Source organism: Rhipicephalus microplus, chromosome X (assembly GCF_043290135.1).
Source record: "Rhipicephalus microplus isolate Deutch F79 chromosome X, USDA_Rmic, whole genome shotgun sequence".
In the NCBI taxonomy this organism is placed as follows: domain Eukaryota; kingdom Metazoa; phylum Arthropoda; class Arachnida; order Ixodida; family Ixodidae; genus Rhipicephalus; species Rhipicephalus microplus.
Window position 1 is genome coordinate 101,623,649 of NC_134710.1, and position 14,446 is coordinate 101,638,094.

Consider the following 14,446-nt stretch of genomic DNA (forward strand, 5'->3'; position numbering starts at 1 on the left):
ATTAGGTTGCTATCATTTTTCAGCCGGAAGGAGCAAGATTGTGTCATCAGCGTATATAATACATTTTACAGACGTGTCAATTTTTACAATATCATTTATGTATATACAAGAAGCAAATGCCCTAATAAGCTACCTTGTGGTACACCCGCTGAAATTTTAAGTAAATTGGAGGTACTAATGTTCACGACTACCTTCTGCTGCCGATACATTAGGTATATATGAATCAATGAGTTGTAAGAAGACACCTCGAAAGCCATACTGTGCACATTTATTCAGCAACGTAGTATGATTTATTGGGTCAAACGCCTTTTAAATAGCCTACGAAGATGCCTAAAGTGTGGAGTTCGCTTTCAAAAGCATTCAATATGAATTCCTTTTGCTCTAAAAGAGAATGTGCAGTCGTACGGCCTTTGATAAAACCGAATTGTGAAGGAATGATAATGTGCTGTTAATCTATAAAAGAAAAACTACGCTTTTGAATTTGTTTTTCTAGCCCCTTTGAGATTACTGGAAGTATAGATATCGGCTGGTAATTGATAAGTGTATTTTCATCTCCTCCTTTGTGCAACACAACCACGTTTGCCACTTAAAACTTTTAGGAGAAAATTCCGTTCGAAAAAACACGATTAAAGATATGCTTTAATAATCCAGCAATGATATACAACACGTGTTTGATGGGCTTAATCTGTATGTAATATGCGTCACAGCACGTGCTGCTTTTTTCAGGATAACGTTGAAAGCTAGAGTATATACAATGTCTTAGAAATGTCTAGTCATACATAAGGGACTTTTCGCCTGTAAACAAATCAAGTTTTATAAAAATTGTTTATAGAAAAAAAAAGCTATTGTTGAACAACCCGTTCATGGAAACTTGTTTAGTTGCAAAACTTAGAAAAATCAGAATTTACAGGAACAGAATAAACAAGGAAATGAGGAACCAGATAACAGCTAATTTCAAGTCTTTTTCTTATAGTGCGAAGAAAACTCAGAAGCTGTGAAGGAAGCTTGTTACCCGTTAAAGAGAAATGGCAGAACATATTTAAAAAATTTGGTTTCGAAGGTCGTTCGTTGTCTGAAGAAGACAAAGTGAATGAGCTCCACAAATATTTTCAGATCAGAACACAGATGAGACTCAGCCACTTTTTCCCTTCTCTCTTCCTCTCCGTCCTCAGACACAAAAACAACCACTTTCCCTGCAGCTATATTCAGTGGAGGTCTGGACAGAATTCACGGCGATAAAAAAAATCAAGGAGCTGTTGTTACGAGAAGATGCATGAGAACAAGTCGATTTAAATATGCACTACAAACAGTATAGCCACCGTTATGGTATTTATCGACTGTATAATGGGCCTGTGTTTCTGAAGGTGTCTTCCCATGAAAAATGAAGGCTGCCAAAATCATGCCTCCATAAAAAAACACATAGGCTCAATAGTGAATACTTTTACACTATGTCAATTGTGACACATTTTTCTAAAGTTATGGAACAATATATAACTCATTTATGATCGTTATCAGAAAAAGAAAAGATTATATTATCAAGAAAGCTCAGTATGGCTTTTAAAAAAAGCAAGTTCACACAGCAGTGACGTTGCCATGGGGATGCTGGGACCAGTCCAACCACTCAGCCAAAAATATATATACGTACCAGCTAGGAACGACGTCGCACGAAGCACCGTCTAAAACTTTTTTTCTTTAGAATAAAGAGGTAGTCTGCCTGAATTTTCTCTTTTTTTCACATTCCGCGCTCCTAAATCTTCCTTGGTATTAGAACGTCAGAACGTTGGAGCATCTTATGAGAAAGCGACGAAGGTGCTGCTGAAGTTTTATTGGGCAGCCGGAAATGTTGAACGACAACGATACTCACGTGCTAGCGTGGTTACTTGGCGCCGTAGAATTTAGGAGGATTTCATCGATTCGTAGTTATTACTAGAGGCCGATTTTCTGAAATCTCAAAGCGGCAATTGGTTTTTCGCATCAAGGACTTGAATTCTTCGATTTGACGTAACTGTTGAACTACACAAATTAAGAAGTTATTTATTTAACTTTCCTGATTACCGTTCTAAATATAGTCTTGAACCTTCTGAAGATGCCTGCCGCTACAGAAAAACGAACAGTCAAGACAGCGAGCAAATAGCGTCTTTTGCTGATTTTTCAACAATATTGGGCACATTTCTTGAAACACGCTCTATGTAAATACAGAATATAAGAACAGCACTACCTAGAAGTAGTTACAGCGTAACTATACGGAAGTAGAAATCAAAGATAGGAAAGAGCACTGACTTTCAACCACGATTTAATAGCGGAGTGGTGTACATATAGGTTAAAAAGAGAATGGGCATGCGTAGAAGTGTGCAGTTAACAGCCACTGCGATACAATGTCCGCAAAACTCTCGTCACTCATTGATTGAACTAGAAACAAATACACAGCTTGAAAATGATCGAGGTACGCAATCTCTTTTCTGCTTCTGTAGTTACCCTGTAACTACATCTAAGTTACGATGTTCGTATATGCACTTATGTTCTACCAACTTGCCCAAGTTTCCACGCTTCATATATAAAGTTTTTAATTAGTCAAAATCACATAAGCAGAATTTGTGGAAACAGTGAAATTTAGTTACGGAAAGTAAACACAACGCTGTCAAACTTATTACACAGTATATTTTACATGTCAGCTATAGGAGAAGTTTACAGCCACAAGTAATTAAAAATATACTGCGGATTTCACCAATATTACATGATAATAGTTGTGCCACAAACCTCCTGTGTTCGTCCGATGAAGTGGCTGTCCCAGCAAGAGCTATTACCATCAGCTTTAGGACAGACCACCCCAAGACGTCGACAGCTGCGGAACTACATAACTGCTCTGCATGCGCGCTGCACGAATTCGTTTGGTCAATCGGGAACCATCTCAGCAATGGTCGATCTTCAGCGACTACAAGGCAGCCCTATAGAATTTGTCAGCTCTGCGTCACGGGCCTATATATGAACAGCTCGTATTTGAAACTCGATGCCTTCATAAATCGCATAAGAAAAAGCAGCACGTCACGTTTCAGTAATTGCCAAGTCACTGCGGCATCATAGGGAACGAACATTCCAATAATGCTGCTCGAGCCTTGAAGGCACACAGGAAGATACCATGCATACCACTTTCAAGGTATTCTTCGAGGGCTTACATGGAAGGCCACGCTGGTGCCCGCCAAGCTGCCAGATCAATCGGACCAATTGTCAATACCACCTGTGCTCTTTGATGCATCTCTATATGTCAAGTGGACTGCACCGAAGAGAAGTCGCACTGCTTTATCGTTTATGGTTAGGTGTGGCATTCACGAAATCTTATTCTTTTCACATTCGAATGGCTGACAACGCTCTTTAGTATGCCTGTCATTGCGAATAGACGCTACGCCACATTTTGTGTGACTCTCCGATATATAACGTTCAGAGACAGTCACTGGCTTCCGTTCTAGGTCACCTTTACCATCATCAGCCTGACTACGGTCACTGTATGGCAAAGGCCCCTCACATGATCCGCCAATCACACCGGTCTTATGCTTTCTGTTGACACGTCATACCTGCGAACTTTTTATTGCGATAGCAATGACATGGACAGTCTGGGATGGCTTTTGCCGTCGCCGCTGCCGTCATTCTCGTATATGTATATGTGTATATAAATACGGGGAAGGATGCGCCAGCCTTCTCTTTCTGCTGAGCGAACATTGCCTTTCCGGCCGTGGTCGTCTGCGCGCGCGCTTATCTCGTGGGAGAACAAGTTGGGGATCGAGGGCGCTTAAAGTTGCCACGCTATAACGGCAACAATCAGCGCGCGGCATGTGCCCACACAACAGCCGGGAGCTGCTGCGGGCTTCGTTCACAACACGAAAAAAACTGTGCCAAAAGTGTACCTGGAGTGGCCGAGTTCTCTTGCACCAGCGTTTTGTAGGGTTATGTGAGATCGGATCTAAATGGGTTGACTGCCAGCCTTCCTTCATATATCAACGCCGTCACTACGCACGAGCCTTGTTGTGGTAATCTACTGTGGCCGCACCGCCGGAAATTTGGTTGCTTAGCAAACGCATGCTTAATACAATTATTATTGCTCCTAAAATGCTAGCCTTGCTTCGTAAAACATTCTAATATGTTGCTTCGCCCTTTTGGCGAAACGGTGACATTTAGTCACATCAGCCCACTTAACTTTCTGTCTCCTTCTCACCCGCTTGTCCTCTCTGGGAATACAGTCAGTTACCCTTAATGACCAGCGGTTATCCTGTACCTGTGCTGCGTGTCCGGCCCATGTTCATTTCTTCTTCTTGATTTTAACTATGATATTCTTAACCCAGGCTTGTTTCCTGACCTACTCTGCTCTCTTCTTGTCTCTTAAGGTTACCCCTATCATTTTCCTTTCCATCGCTCACTGCGTCGTCCTCGATTTAAGCTAAACCCTCTTTGTGAGCCTCCAGGTTTATGCTCCGTACCTGCAAGATGCAGCTGTTATATACTTTCCTCTTGAGGGTTAGTGGCAGATTACCATTAATGATTTAAGAATGCTTGCCGTGTGTAATCCACCCCATTCTTATTCGTCTAGTTATTTCACTCTCATGGTTCTGCTCCGCGGTTACTACCTTCCTAAGTAGACTTATTTGTTTACAACTTCCAGCGTCTCTCCTCTTATCGTAAAGTGCTGTTTTCTGCCGAGACTGTTGCACATTAGTTTTGTTTATTATTAACGTTCAGACCTACTCTTCTCCTTTCCGTGTCCAGTTCAGCAATCATGAACTGTAATTCGTCCCCTGAGTTATTCATCAAGACAATGCCATTAGTGAATCGCAGGTTTCTAAGATCATCATCATCATTATCATCATCAGTCTGACTACGTCCACTGCAGGACAAAGACTTCACCTATGTTCCGCCAGTTAATCCGGTCCTGTGCTTGCTGCTGCCAATTTATACCCGCAAACTTCTTAATCTCATCTGCCCACCTAACCTTCTGTCTCCCTCTAACCCGCTTGCCTTCTCTGGGAATCCAGTTACTTACTCTTAATGACCAGCGGTTATCCTGTCTACGCGCTATGTGCCCGGCCCATGTCCATTTCTTTTTCTTGATTTCAGCTATGATATCCTTAACCCCCGTTTGTTCCCTAATCCACTCTGCTCTCTTCTTGTCTCTTAAGGTTACGCCTACCATCTTTCTTTCTATTGCTCGCTGCGTCGTCCTCCATTTAAGCTGAACCCTCTTTGTAAGTCTCCAGGTTTTTGCTCCGTAGCTAAGTACCGGCAAGATACAGCTGTTATATACCTTCCTCTTGAGGGATAGTGGCAATCTACCTGTCATAATTTGAGAGTGCTTGCCAAATGTGCTCCACCCCATTCTTATTCTTCTAGTTACTTCAATCTCGTGGTTCGGCTCCGCGGTTATTACCTGCCCTAAGTAGACATAGTCTTTTACAACTTGAAGTGCACTATTACCTATCTCGAAGCGCTGCTCTTTTGCGAGGTTGTTGCACATTACTTTTGTTTTCTGCAGATTAATTTTAAGACCCACCTTTCTGCTCTCCTTGTCTAACTCCGTAATCATGAGTTCCAATTCGTCCCCTGAGTTACTCAGCAATGCAATGTCATCGGCGAAGCGCAGGTTACTAAGGTACTCTCCATTAACTCTTATCCCTAACTGTTCCCATTCTAGGCTTCTGAAAACCTCCTGTAAGCACGCGGTAAATAGCATTGGGGAGATTGTGTCCCCCTGCCTTACACCCTTCTTGAGTGGTATTCTGTTGATTACTTTATGAAGCACTATGGTAGCAGTTGATCCCCTGTAGATTTCTTCCAGGATCTTTATATATACTTCATCGACGCCCTGATTCCGCAGTACCTGCATTACGGCTGATATTTCTAATGAATCAAACGCATTCTCGTAATCTATGAAGGCTATGTATAGGGGTTGGTTATATTCTGAGCATTTCTCTATTACCTGATTGATAGTATGAATGTGGTCGATTGTTGAGTAGCCTGTTCGAAATCCTGCTTGTTCCTTTGGTTGATTGAATTCTAATGTTTTCTTTACTCTGTTAGCAATTACCTTTGTAAATAGCTTGTATACTACAGAGAGCAAGCTGATCGACCTGTATTTCCTCAAGTCCTTGTAATCTCCTTTCTTATGTATTAAGATGCTGTTAGCGTTCTTTCAAGACTCTGGTACTCTTCCCATCAGGAGACACCTGGTAAACAGGGTGGCTAGTTTTTCTAACACAATCTGTCCTCCGTCTGTCAGCAGATCTGATGTTACCTGAACCGTACCAGCAGCTTTGCCTCTTTTCATGCTCTCCAAAGCTTTTCTGACTTCTATCATTACTGGTGGGGTGTCACCTGGGTTACTGCTAGTTCTTATAGTATTAAAGTCGTGGTTGTCCCGGCTACTGTACAGATCTCTGTTAAACTCCTTCACTATTTTATTTATTTATTTATTCAGGTTACCCCTAAAGGCCCTCTAGAAGAGGGTATTACATAGGGGGGGGGGCAATACAACATGGTTTGCCAATACAACATACAGAAATACATGGGGAATACAATACATGGGGCCAATACAACAAAACAGAAAAAAAAGCAGTACAGCAAGATACAGTGCAACCTGACAACCGCAACAAAGCATAAACCATGAATACGGGCAGCAATTGCATGGCGTTATACAATAGTTAAAAAACGAAAGAAAACAAAACAACAAAAGCAAAAAATATTTAGTTAGTCACCGTAGTGCGCATGAGCTCTGAAAACTTAACCGAGTCTTTCTCGGTGGCAATATGTGCAGGCAAACTGTTCCACTCAATAATAGTGCGCGGACTCAATAATAGTTAACTATTCTATCCATATTGGTAGTTATTTTGCGTTCTTGTCCCTTAGTGCATTTATCCGATTTTGGTCTATCCCAAGTTTCCTCTTCACTGCTTTGACGCTTCCTCCAATTTTCAGAGCGTGTTCAATTCTCTCCATGTTATACCTTCTTACATCGCATACCTTACGCCTATTAATCATCTTTGAAAGCTCTGCCAGTTCTATTTTGTCTGTTGTACTTGAGAATTTCATGCTTTGATGCTTCTTAGTCAGATTATTCGTTTCTTGGGAAAGCTTGCCAGTGTCCTGTCTAACTACCCTGCCTCCAACTTCCACTGCACACTCCGTAATAATACTTGTCAGATTATCACTCATTGTATCTACGTTAAGGCTGGTTTCCTCACTAAGGGCCCAGTACCTGTTCTGAAGCGAAACTCTGAATTCCTGTACTTTCCCTCTCAGTGCTAGCTCATTGATTGGCTTCTTGCGTATCAGTTTCTGTCGTTCCTTCTTCAAGTCTAGGCGAATTCGAGACCGTACCATTCTGTGGTCACTGCATCGTACCTTGCCAACCACTTCAACATCCTGCACGATGCCTGGGTGTGCACTCATTATAAAATTTATTTCGTTCTTATTTTCGCCATTAGGGCTCTTCCATGTCCACTTGCGGCTTCCTTGTTTTCGGTAGAAGGTATTTAACATCCGTAAATTATTGCGTTCTGCGATTCTACTAGTAGCTCTCCTCTGGCGTTTCTAGTACCGATGCCATAATCTCCTACTGCCTGGTCTCCAGCCTGTTTCTTCCCCACCTTTGCATTAAAGTCTCCCATGACTATAGTATACTGTGTTTTTACCTTACTCATTGCCGATTCCACGTGTTTATAGAAGCTTTCAACTGAAGCGTCATCACGGCTTGATGTAGGCGCGTAAGCCTGTATACAACCTTCATCTTGTATCTCTTATTCAGTTTAATTACGATACCTACCACCCCTTTCATTAATGCTATGATATTCCTCTATGTTTCCAGCTATGTTTCTGTAAATTAGGAACACCACTCCCAGTTCTCCTGTCAGCCTAGCCCCTATAGCAAAGGACGTGCCAGTTCTGTAGTAACGTGAAGGCCTCATCTGTCCTCCTAACCTCACTGAGCCCTATTATATCCCATTTAACACCCTCTAGCTTCTCGAATAGTACAGCTAGACTTCCCTCACTAGATAAGGTTCTAGCGTTAAACGTTGCCAAGTTCAGGTTCCTGTGGCGGCCTGTCCGGATCCAGAGATTTTTAGCACCCTCTGCTGCGTTGCAGATCTGACCCCCGCCGTGGTCAGTTGCTTCGCAGCTGCTGGGGACTGAGGGCCGTGAGTTATTTGACTTATGCATGTGGGAGGTAGTGGCCAGATACTGCACCAGAGTGGCCAATCCTTATCTGGTGAGGGAGTGCGTTCCCGGCGGTGGTTACCGGTGAGGCCACACCCCAGGCCTCTTAATGCAGTTCCATAACCACGCAGGTTTTTTTTTTAATCCGGTTGGGAACTGCGCTGCACCAGGATTTGAACCACGGACCTTTTGCATGCGAGGCGGATACTCTAACCACTACGCCATCGCTGCACTCTAAGATACTGTCCATTAACTTTTATAACTAACTTTTCGCAATCTTGGGCACTGATAAACTCATGTAAACATGCGGTAACATTGGAGAAATCGTCTCTCTCTGCCTTACACCCCTCTTTATTAGAATTCTGTCACTTTATTTATGGGAAACTATGGTGGCTGTGTATCCACTGTAGATTTCTTCCAGTATGTTTACGTAGGTTTCACCGATTCTCTGATTCCGTATAGTGCCTGCACTTCTGGCGATGTCTCAACTGAGTTAAACACCTTCTCGTAATCTATAAAAGCTATGTATATGGGTTGGTTGTATTCAGCGCGTTTCTATATTACGTGATTGATCGTATGAATATGGTCTATTGTGGAGTAGCAGGTACGAAATCCTGCTTGGTTCATTGGTTGATTAAACTCTAATATCACCTTAATTCTATTAGCTATTATTTTTGTAAATAGCCTGTAGAGAACGGACAGTAAGCTGATCGGCTCGTAATTTGTTTAGTCCTTGACATCTCCTTTCTTATGAATTCAAAGGATGTTGGCGCTTCTCCAAAATTCTGGTACCCTTTCCGTCAAGAGACACTTCGTACATAAGGTGCCCAGTTTTTCTAACACAATTTCTCCACCATATTTCAGCAGGTCCGTCGCTAACTTATCCTTGCTTATCCTTACCTGTTTGCATTCCTTGTATGGCTTTCCTTACTTCCGTGTCGTTACTGGTAGGATGTCGAATTCCTCTGGGCTATTATTGCTTTTACGATACCTTGACAATATACAAATATCTGTTGAAACTATTCTTGCATGTCGTGAACAAAGCACATCGCAGCTGAAGGCGACGATGACACTATATATACTGAGTTTTTTTTAAAGAAAAACTGACTAGGACAAGCGGCTGTGGCAATGATGTAGCGCACGACGTCAAAATGATGGTCTGTGACTGACAGCGTGTTTGTGTGTGCTGCTTTTCTCTCTCTTTCCTCTCCCTCTTTTAATCACCTCCATCCCGTTCCCACGTGCAGGGGAGCAAACCGGTAATTATGGACTGGTTACCTCCCCGCTTTTCTTTATCTCCAACTTCTCATCTCCTCTGCAAACAAACTACACATTAGCATGTTATTTGAACTTGTTTTAATGTGCTATATGTTTTTTGGCTGCTCCTTTTTCATTTAGGGTAACCATCCTTTTAGCTGCAGAACTTATAGAAATGGAGTAGCCGATGTAACCTCTCCACAACAGGCCAGTTGAAACAAAACAGACCTTTTCGTGTTATGTTCGAAACGTTCTTTTAAACTACGTGTAAGACTGCCGATAATAGCCACCTACAGTCAACAGCTTCACATCTGAGAGCAAATGTAACACTTTTACATCGGCAGTTCAAGCTATACGCAAAAAAATGCCTATGTAGAAACACGAAAATGCCAGGGTACACCGGAAACAGCATAACTTTCATTGCCTGCTTAATTTTGAGCAAACAGCTTATCGCGAGCAGATGTAAAACACGCCAATGATGACGAAGCGTCTTTGAGCGCGCCTGTAGTCCTGATGTCAACAGAATTCGTAGAAGTGTACCCACTTGAAGAAATGTCTCTCCGTGTTCCTTTCAGAACTCCCTCGCACACAATATAGCGTATACGCACATTTTTGTCTGTTTAACTCACCCATAATACGCTTCTCTGCAAAGGCCGCCCCCCATGATTTGCAGAATATCTTCTACTACCGGTCAGGTGTCCTCTTACACAAACGAAATTCTTCCGCAGCCGTTGGAGAACCATGCCTACCGATCCGGTGTTTCACTCAAGAGCACGTAACCAAGCCTAAGACAAGAAAAAGATATAAAAAAGCAGCAAGCAAGCCCGGAAGGCTGCTATTGGAGAGCACCTGTGGACGTGGTGCAACCATTGTCGCTACCGCGTAGGCGCCCGGCTCGGATAGCAGTGTTTCAGGTGGATAGGCGAGCGGCGATGGGGGCATTGAATGTATACAAGCGAATAGTTTGTGTGTGCGTTCGTGCGTATGTACGCGCATATATGCACGCTTTGTACGCGACTATGCATATTCGCGAAACGCAGGTGCACGGCTTCGGCGATCCTCGGGCGACCAGAGAGAGGCGGGGAAGGCGCACATTGTGCAGCAGCACCCTGCTAGCATGCATCGCGCACCGCAGCCATGCATGCGTGAGCGGGTGCGTTTCTAGAACGTCTGCGTGCACAATGACAGAGAAGGTGGGTGGGAAAGACACGTACAAAAGAAGGGCCCGCCCGACATATTTCAAGGCCCACAGCGTTCACTGTATATGTTGTTTACGCTTAACCTTATATTTCATCTGTTCATAATGCCCGCTGTGCCTCCATTTGTAGGCGAAGAGCGCATGCATGCTTAAGAGCGTGACGAATCCAGCAACTCGCACTTCCTCGGCGGCAGACTGTCTTCAACCTCGTGCAAAAGCTTCCGGGTGAACTTGGGCAGAATGCTCGCCCCTTTATACAATTGAGCTCCACGTTTACGTATTTGTGTCGTTACCACCATATATGTGCTTCGCGGTTCCCACCTAGCCTGTCGATATTCCGTCACAGAAAAGACCCGCGGTAGCCGCAGCCACCCACGAAAACTGGGGCTTCTAATCAAGCGCGAAAACTAACCATGTAATCACACAAGGGCACACTTCGCAATAAAAAAAAATCTTACTCATTTTGATATTTGCAGCCAAAGCTGATTAGCGAACTAATTTCTTGGCAGCGCCTCATCCTCGCAATTTTGGAATACACCTGTCACCTCCATTTCAACGTTGCGACAAGGCTCGCCTCCATGAACGTGCGCAGGGTTCCCCTTCAAGGGGTGGGGTGAGGCGAAGGTTCATTACAGCGCCCCTTCCCTTATTAAGTCAATGTAAGGGCTAGACTTTTCTCACCCCCCCCCCCCCCGTCGTCTAAACAAACGAAGTGCTACGAGATCTACATTGAATCCATCATGGAAGTGCTGACCTGCAGCCTGTTTCTGAAGCATACCATAGCTGACGAGCTGACCAGGCGTTTTCGCATGGCGTTTGCTTCTGTAAAACCACATTTCACTTCATAGCACCCCTATTGCAAGCGAACGTCATTCAGGACGGGCAAAACGTTCCCAAAGCAAGCGAAAGAGCACACTTATATAAGGCACCGTGCATACGTCACGAGCCGCCAGATTCACTCCCGTATCCTGCCGAAACTGCTGCTTCGGCACCCGCGGCACCAGATTTGGGCGGGATACGGGAGCAGACAACGCAAGCGGTGGCACTGAGCCACTGCGTCGTGCTTTTCTGCTTCGCATGATGCGTTTTCGTTCCCATTTGCTTTCAAAAGATGCACCGCGAGAGAAACGTAGTGTTAGCGAGTGCTTTTTTTTTTCTCGTGCACCCTAGGGCGAACGCGGCCACATCAAATTCTAGGCGAAAACGCCAACGGTGGCGACCAGCCCCGGTGAGCGAAACTGTGCGCGTTTATCGTGGGCCGCTTGGCTCACTGAACGGGCAAAGCTTATCATCCTCGGGCTAACGCGGCAGCAAACTCAGCGGCAGCTTGAAACAGGAGTGCTATAGCGGAGCTATGCCTTATGTTCGGCTATGCTTATCCTCTAACCCTCGCGGCTGGCCGATCACGTTGATAACGCGGACGGACCGTCGCCCTTACCGCTGGCCCAGCACGAAAAGCCCGAAAAGCATAGGAAAAGGCGTCGTTCCGCGCGATTGCTCCCCTGTGCGGGCCACTGAGAACATCCATCCAAATCTGCGCTTGTTGCCGCTAGGGCTTGCAAGTATCCGCCAAACCGACTATCCCGTTGAACCGGAGAAAAGCGAATCCGGCCTTGAAAGCTGCTTATCCGGATCTAAAGAAACGGTGATTCTGCGTATCCGGTTTGAATGAAAGTACAGCCAGTTATTCGAATATTCGGAAACGAATATTTAGTCTCGCTAGGAGCCTTTTCGAAATTTAAGTGCTATTGTATGCGCACCGACACAACATGCGCAGCTCGTTCATTCATTACTGACGTAATCACTAATGGCCCACGCAAAGACTTGCCGTGTCTTAACTGTGGATGCACTTTCACACCCTGCGGATTTTCATCACGAACGGAAAGTTTGTGAATGGGTAATCACTACAGCTACCTTTCAGGAGGCATTGTCGCTAGTGACTACCGTAATTTGCCCTCATTAAGACAAATGAACAATGTGAGAAAGTCAATAAAAGCACATATTGGGCTTGTACAAACGGTTGCAATTTTTCCTACATACACGAAAATCCATGAAAAACGAATATTTATCCAATCACTACAAAATGAAAATCTATCTACTTATTCAATTATCCGAATATCACGGTATTGTTAACCGAATAACCAACCGAATACTCGGTCAATCCGGTTATCCGGCTTTAGAAATCGAATAACCGAATAATCGAATAACCGGATAACCGGTTTTGCCGCAAAACCGGTTTATTGTTGACTTGCCGTTCGAGGCGCCTTCACGAGTTACGTCTGCACGGAGCTTCTTTAATTCCTTCACAGCGAACACCCGACGTGACCGCAGCTAGCCCATGACAATTCGGGCTTAAATGCGCGACAAACTTTATGTATTTCTAGCCGCGCGAGCGCTAATTCGAGAACCTATATATATGCATGCTACCGCACCCTCACCAGCTCGAGCACCACCTAATTTATACTGACCTGAGAACAAGCTCCCCGTGAAGAAGGAGCCCCGCTGGTCCTCGAAGAATGGCCCCAGATGGATTGCAGTTCATTGTTCAAAGTTTACTGTCCAAGCGTCACCGACAGTTGGAGAACGTCAACAACGAAAAAAAAAAGAGAGTCCACGGCAGGCATGACCTGCGACTTGAAGGGACGTCGCTTCGGCTTAACAGGAAAGCCGTTGGTGGTAATGCATATACCTATACGTCCCATACAGGCCGAGCGTGGCATGTATTCGATGAGCTCGCATGCAGCCCGCACATCGCCATGTGGAAGTGACCTGAGGGCGGAAATAAATATCCGGCAAGTAGGGAACCACTTACACGTGTCCAGAAGTGAGCAGTCTCTGGTAGCAGCCAGCACAGGATTCCTGCGGTGTTATAGGCTTGCGAGAGACTCGAAACATTCATCGTATATTGAAAGCTCGGAGGTTGAAGCTGCAGTTCTTCCGGAGTCTATTGCAAAAAGTGGGGCCACGCGTGGATGTCATCAAGCGAAGCCAGTGCGTAAATGGGAGAGATACGACGCAGAGCTCAGCCACCACGACGTGCATTAATGCCACGAAAAAAGAGCGAAATGGCTGTCCTAGCCGCCGCATGTTTTGCTCCTTCACCACGGCGAATACGATGTCGATCTATACTTGACGCATGCGTCGATACGCGGGACAACTTCCTTCGTTCGCGCTCTGGCTAATCTTGCCCAGTCATCACTAGCTTGCTCGCCGCCCGACGCCGTTTTCACCGCGATCAGTGCGGCTGGCGGGGTAAAACAAAGATTGAAAATGAAAAAAAAAAAGTCGCCCCGCCGCGGTGATCTAGTGGCTAAGGTACTCGGCTGCTGACCCGCAGGTCGGGGGATCGAATCCCGGCTGCGGCGGCTGCATTTCCGACGGAAGCGGAAATGTTGTAGGCCCATGTGCTCAGATTTAAAGAACCACGTTAAAGAACCCCAGGTGGTGAAAGCACGTTAAAGAACCCCAGGTGGTGAAATTTCCGGAGCCCTCAACTACGGTGCCTCTCGTAATCATATGGTGGTTTCGAGACATTAAACCCCACATATCAATCAATCATATAGCGTAACCCGACACTTGGATATATAGCTGCAACCATTACTAACTTTTTTTACTATCATATGTATACATTCCCACTGCAGTTAGTTCCCACTGCAGTTAGTGTACATATATCAGTTACTACCTTGTACTAACCTTCTCAAGACTGTATTCCATACAGATGTTAATACCAGCAAAGCTAAAATTTGCGGCCCTGGTGTTTACCAGTGGGTTAATCCTGGCGGTTCATGAAAGTCT

At 44.7% G+C, this 14,446-nt stretch overlaps 1 long non-coding RNA gene across 1 annotated transcript in view; it reads right to left on the reverse strand.

Moving 5' to 3' along the window:
- The window catches only part of LOC142775681 (uncharacterized), a 254,538-nt gene extending 240,659 nt beyond the window's left edge, over positions 1-13,879 (reverse strand). The window contains exon 1 of the long non-coding RNA XR_012886915.1: positions 13,120-13,879. This is a non-coding gene — a long non-coding RNA (uncharacterized LOC142775681). The remainder of the gene's footprint in view (positions 1-13,119) is intronic.
- Between the last annotated feature and the right edge of the window lie 567 nt (positions 13,880-14,446).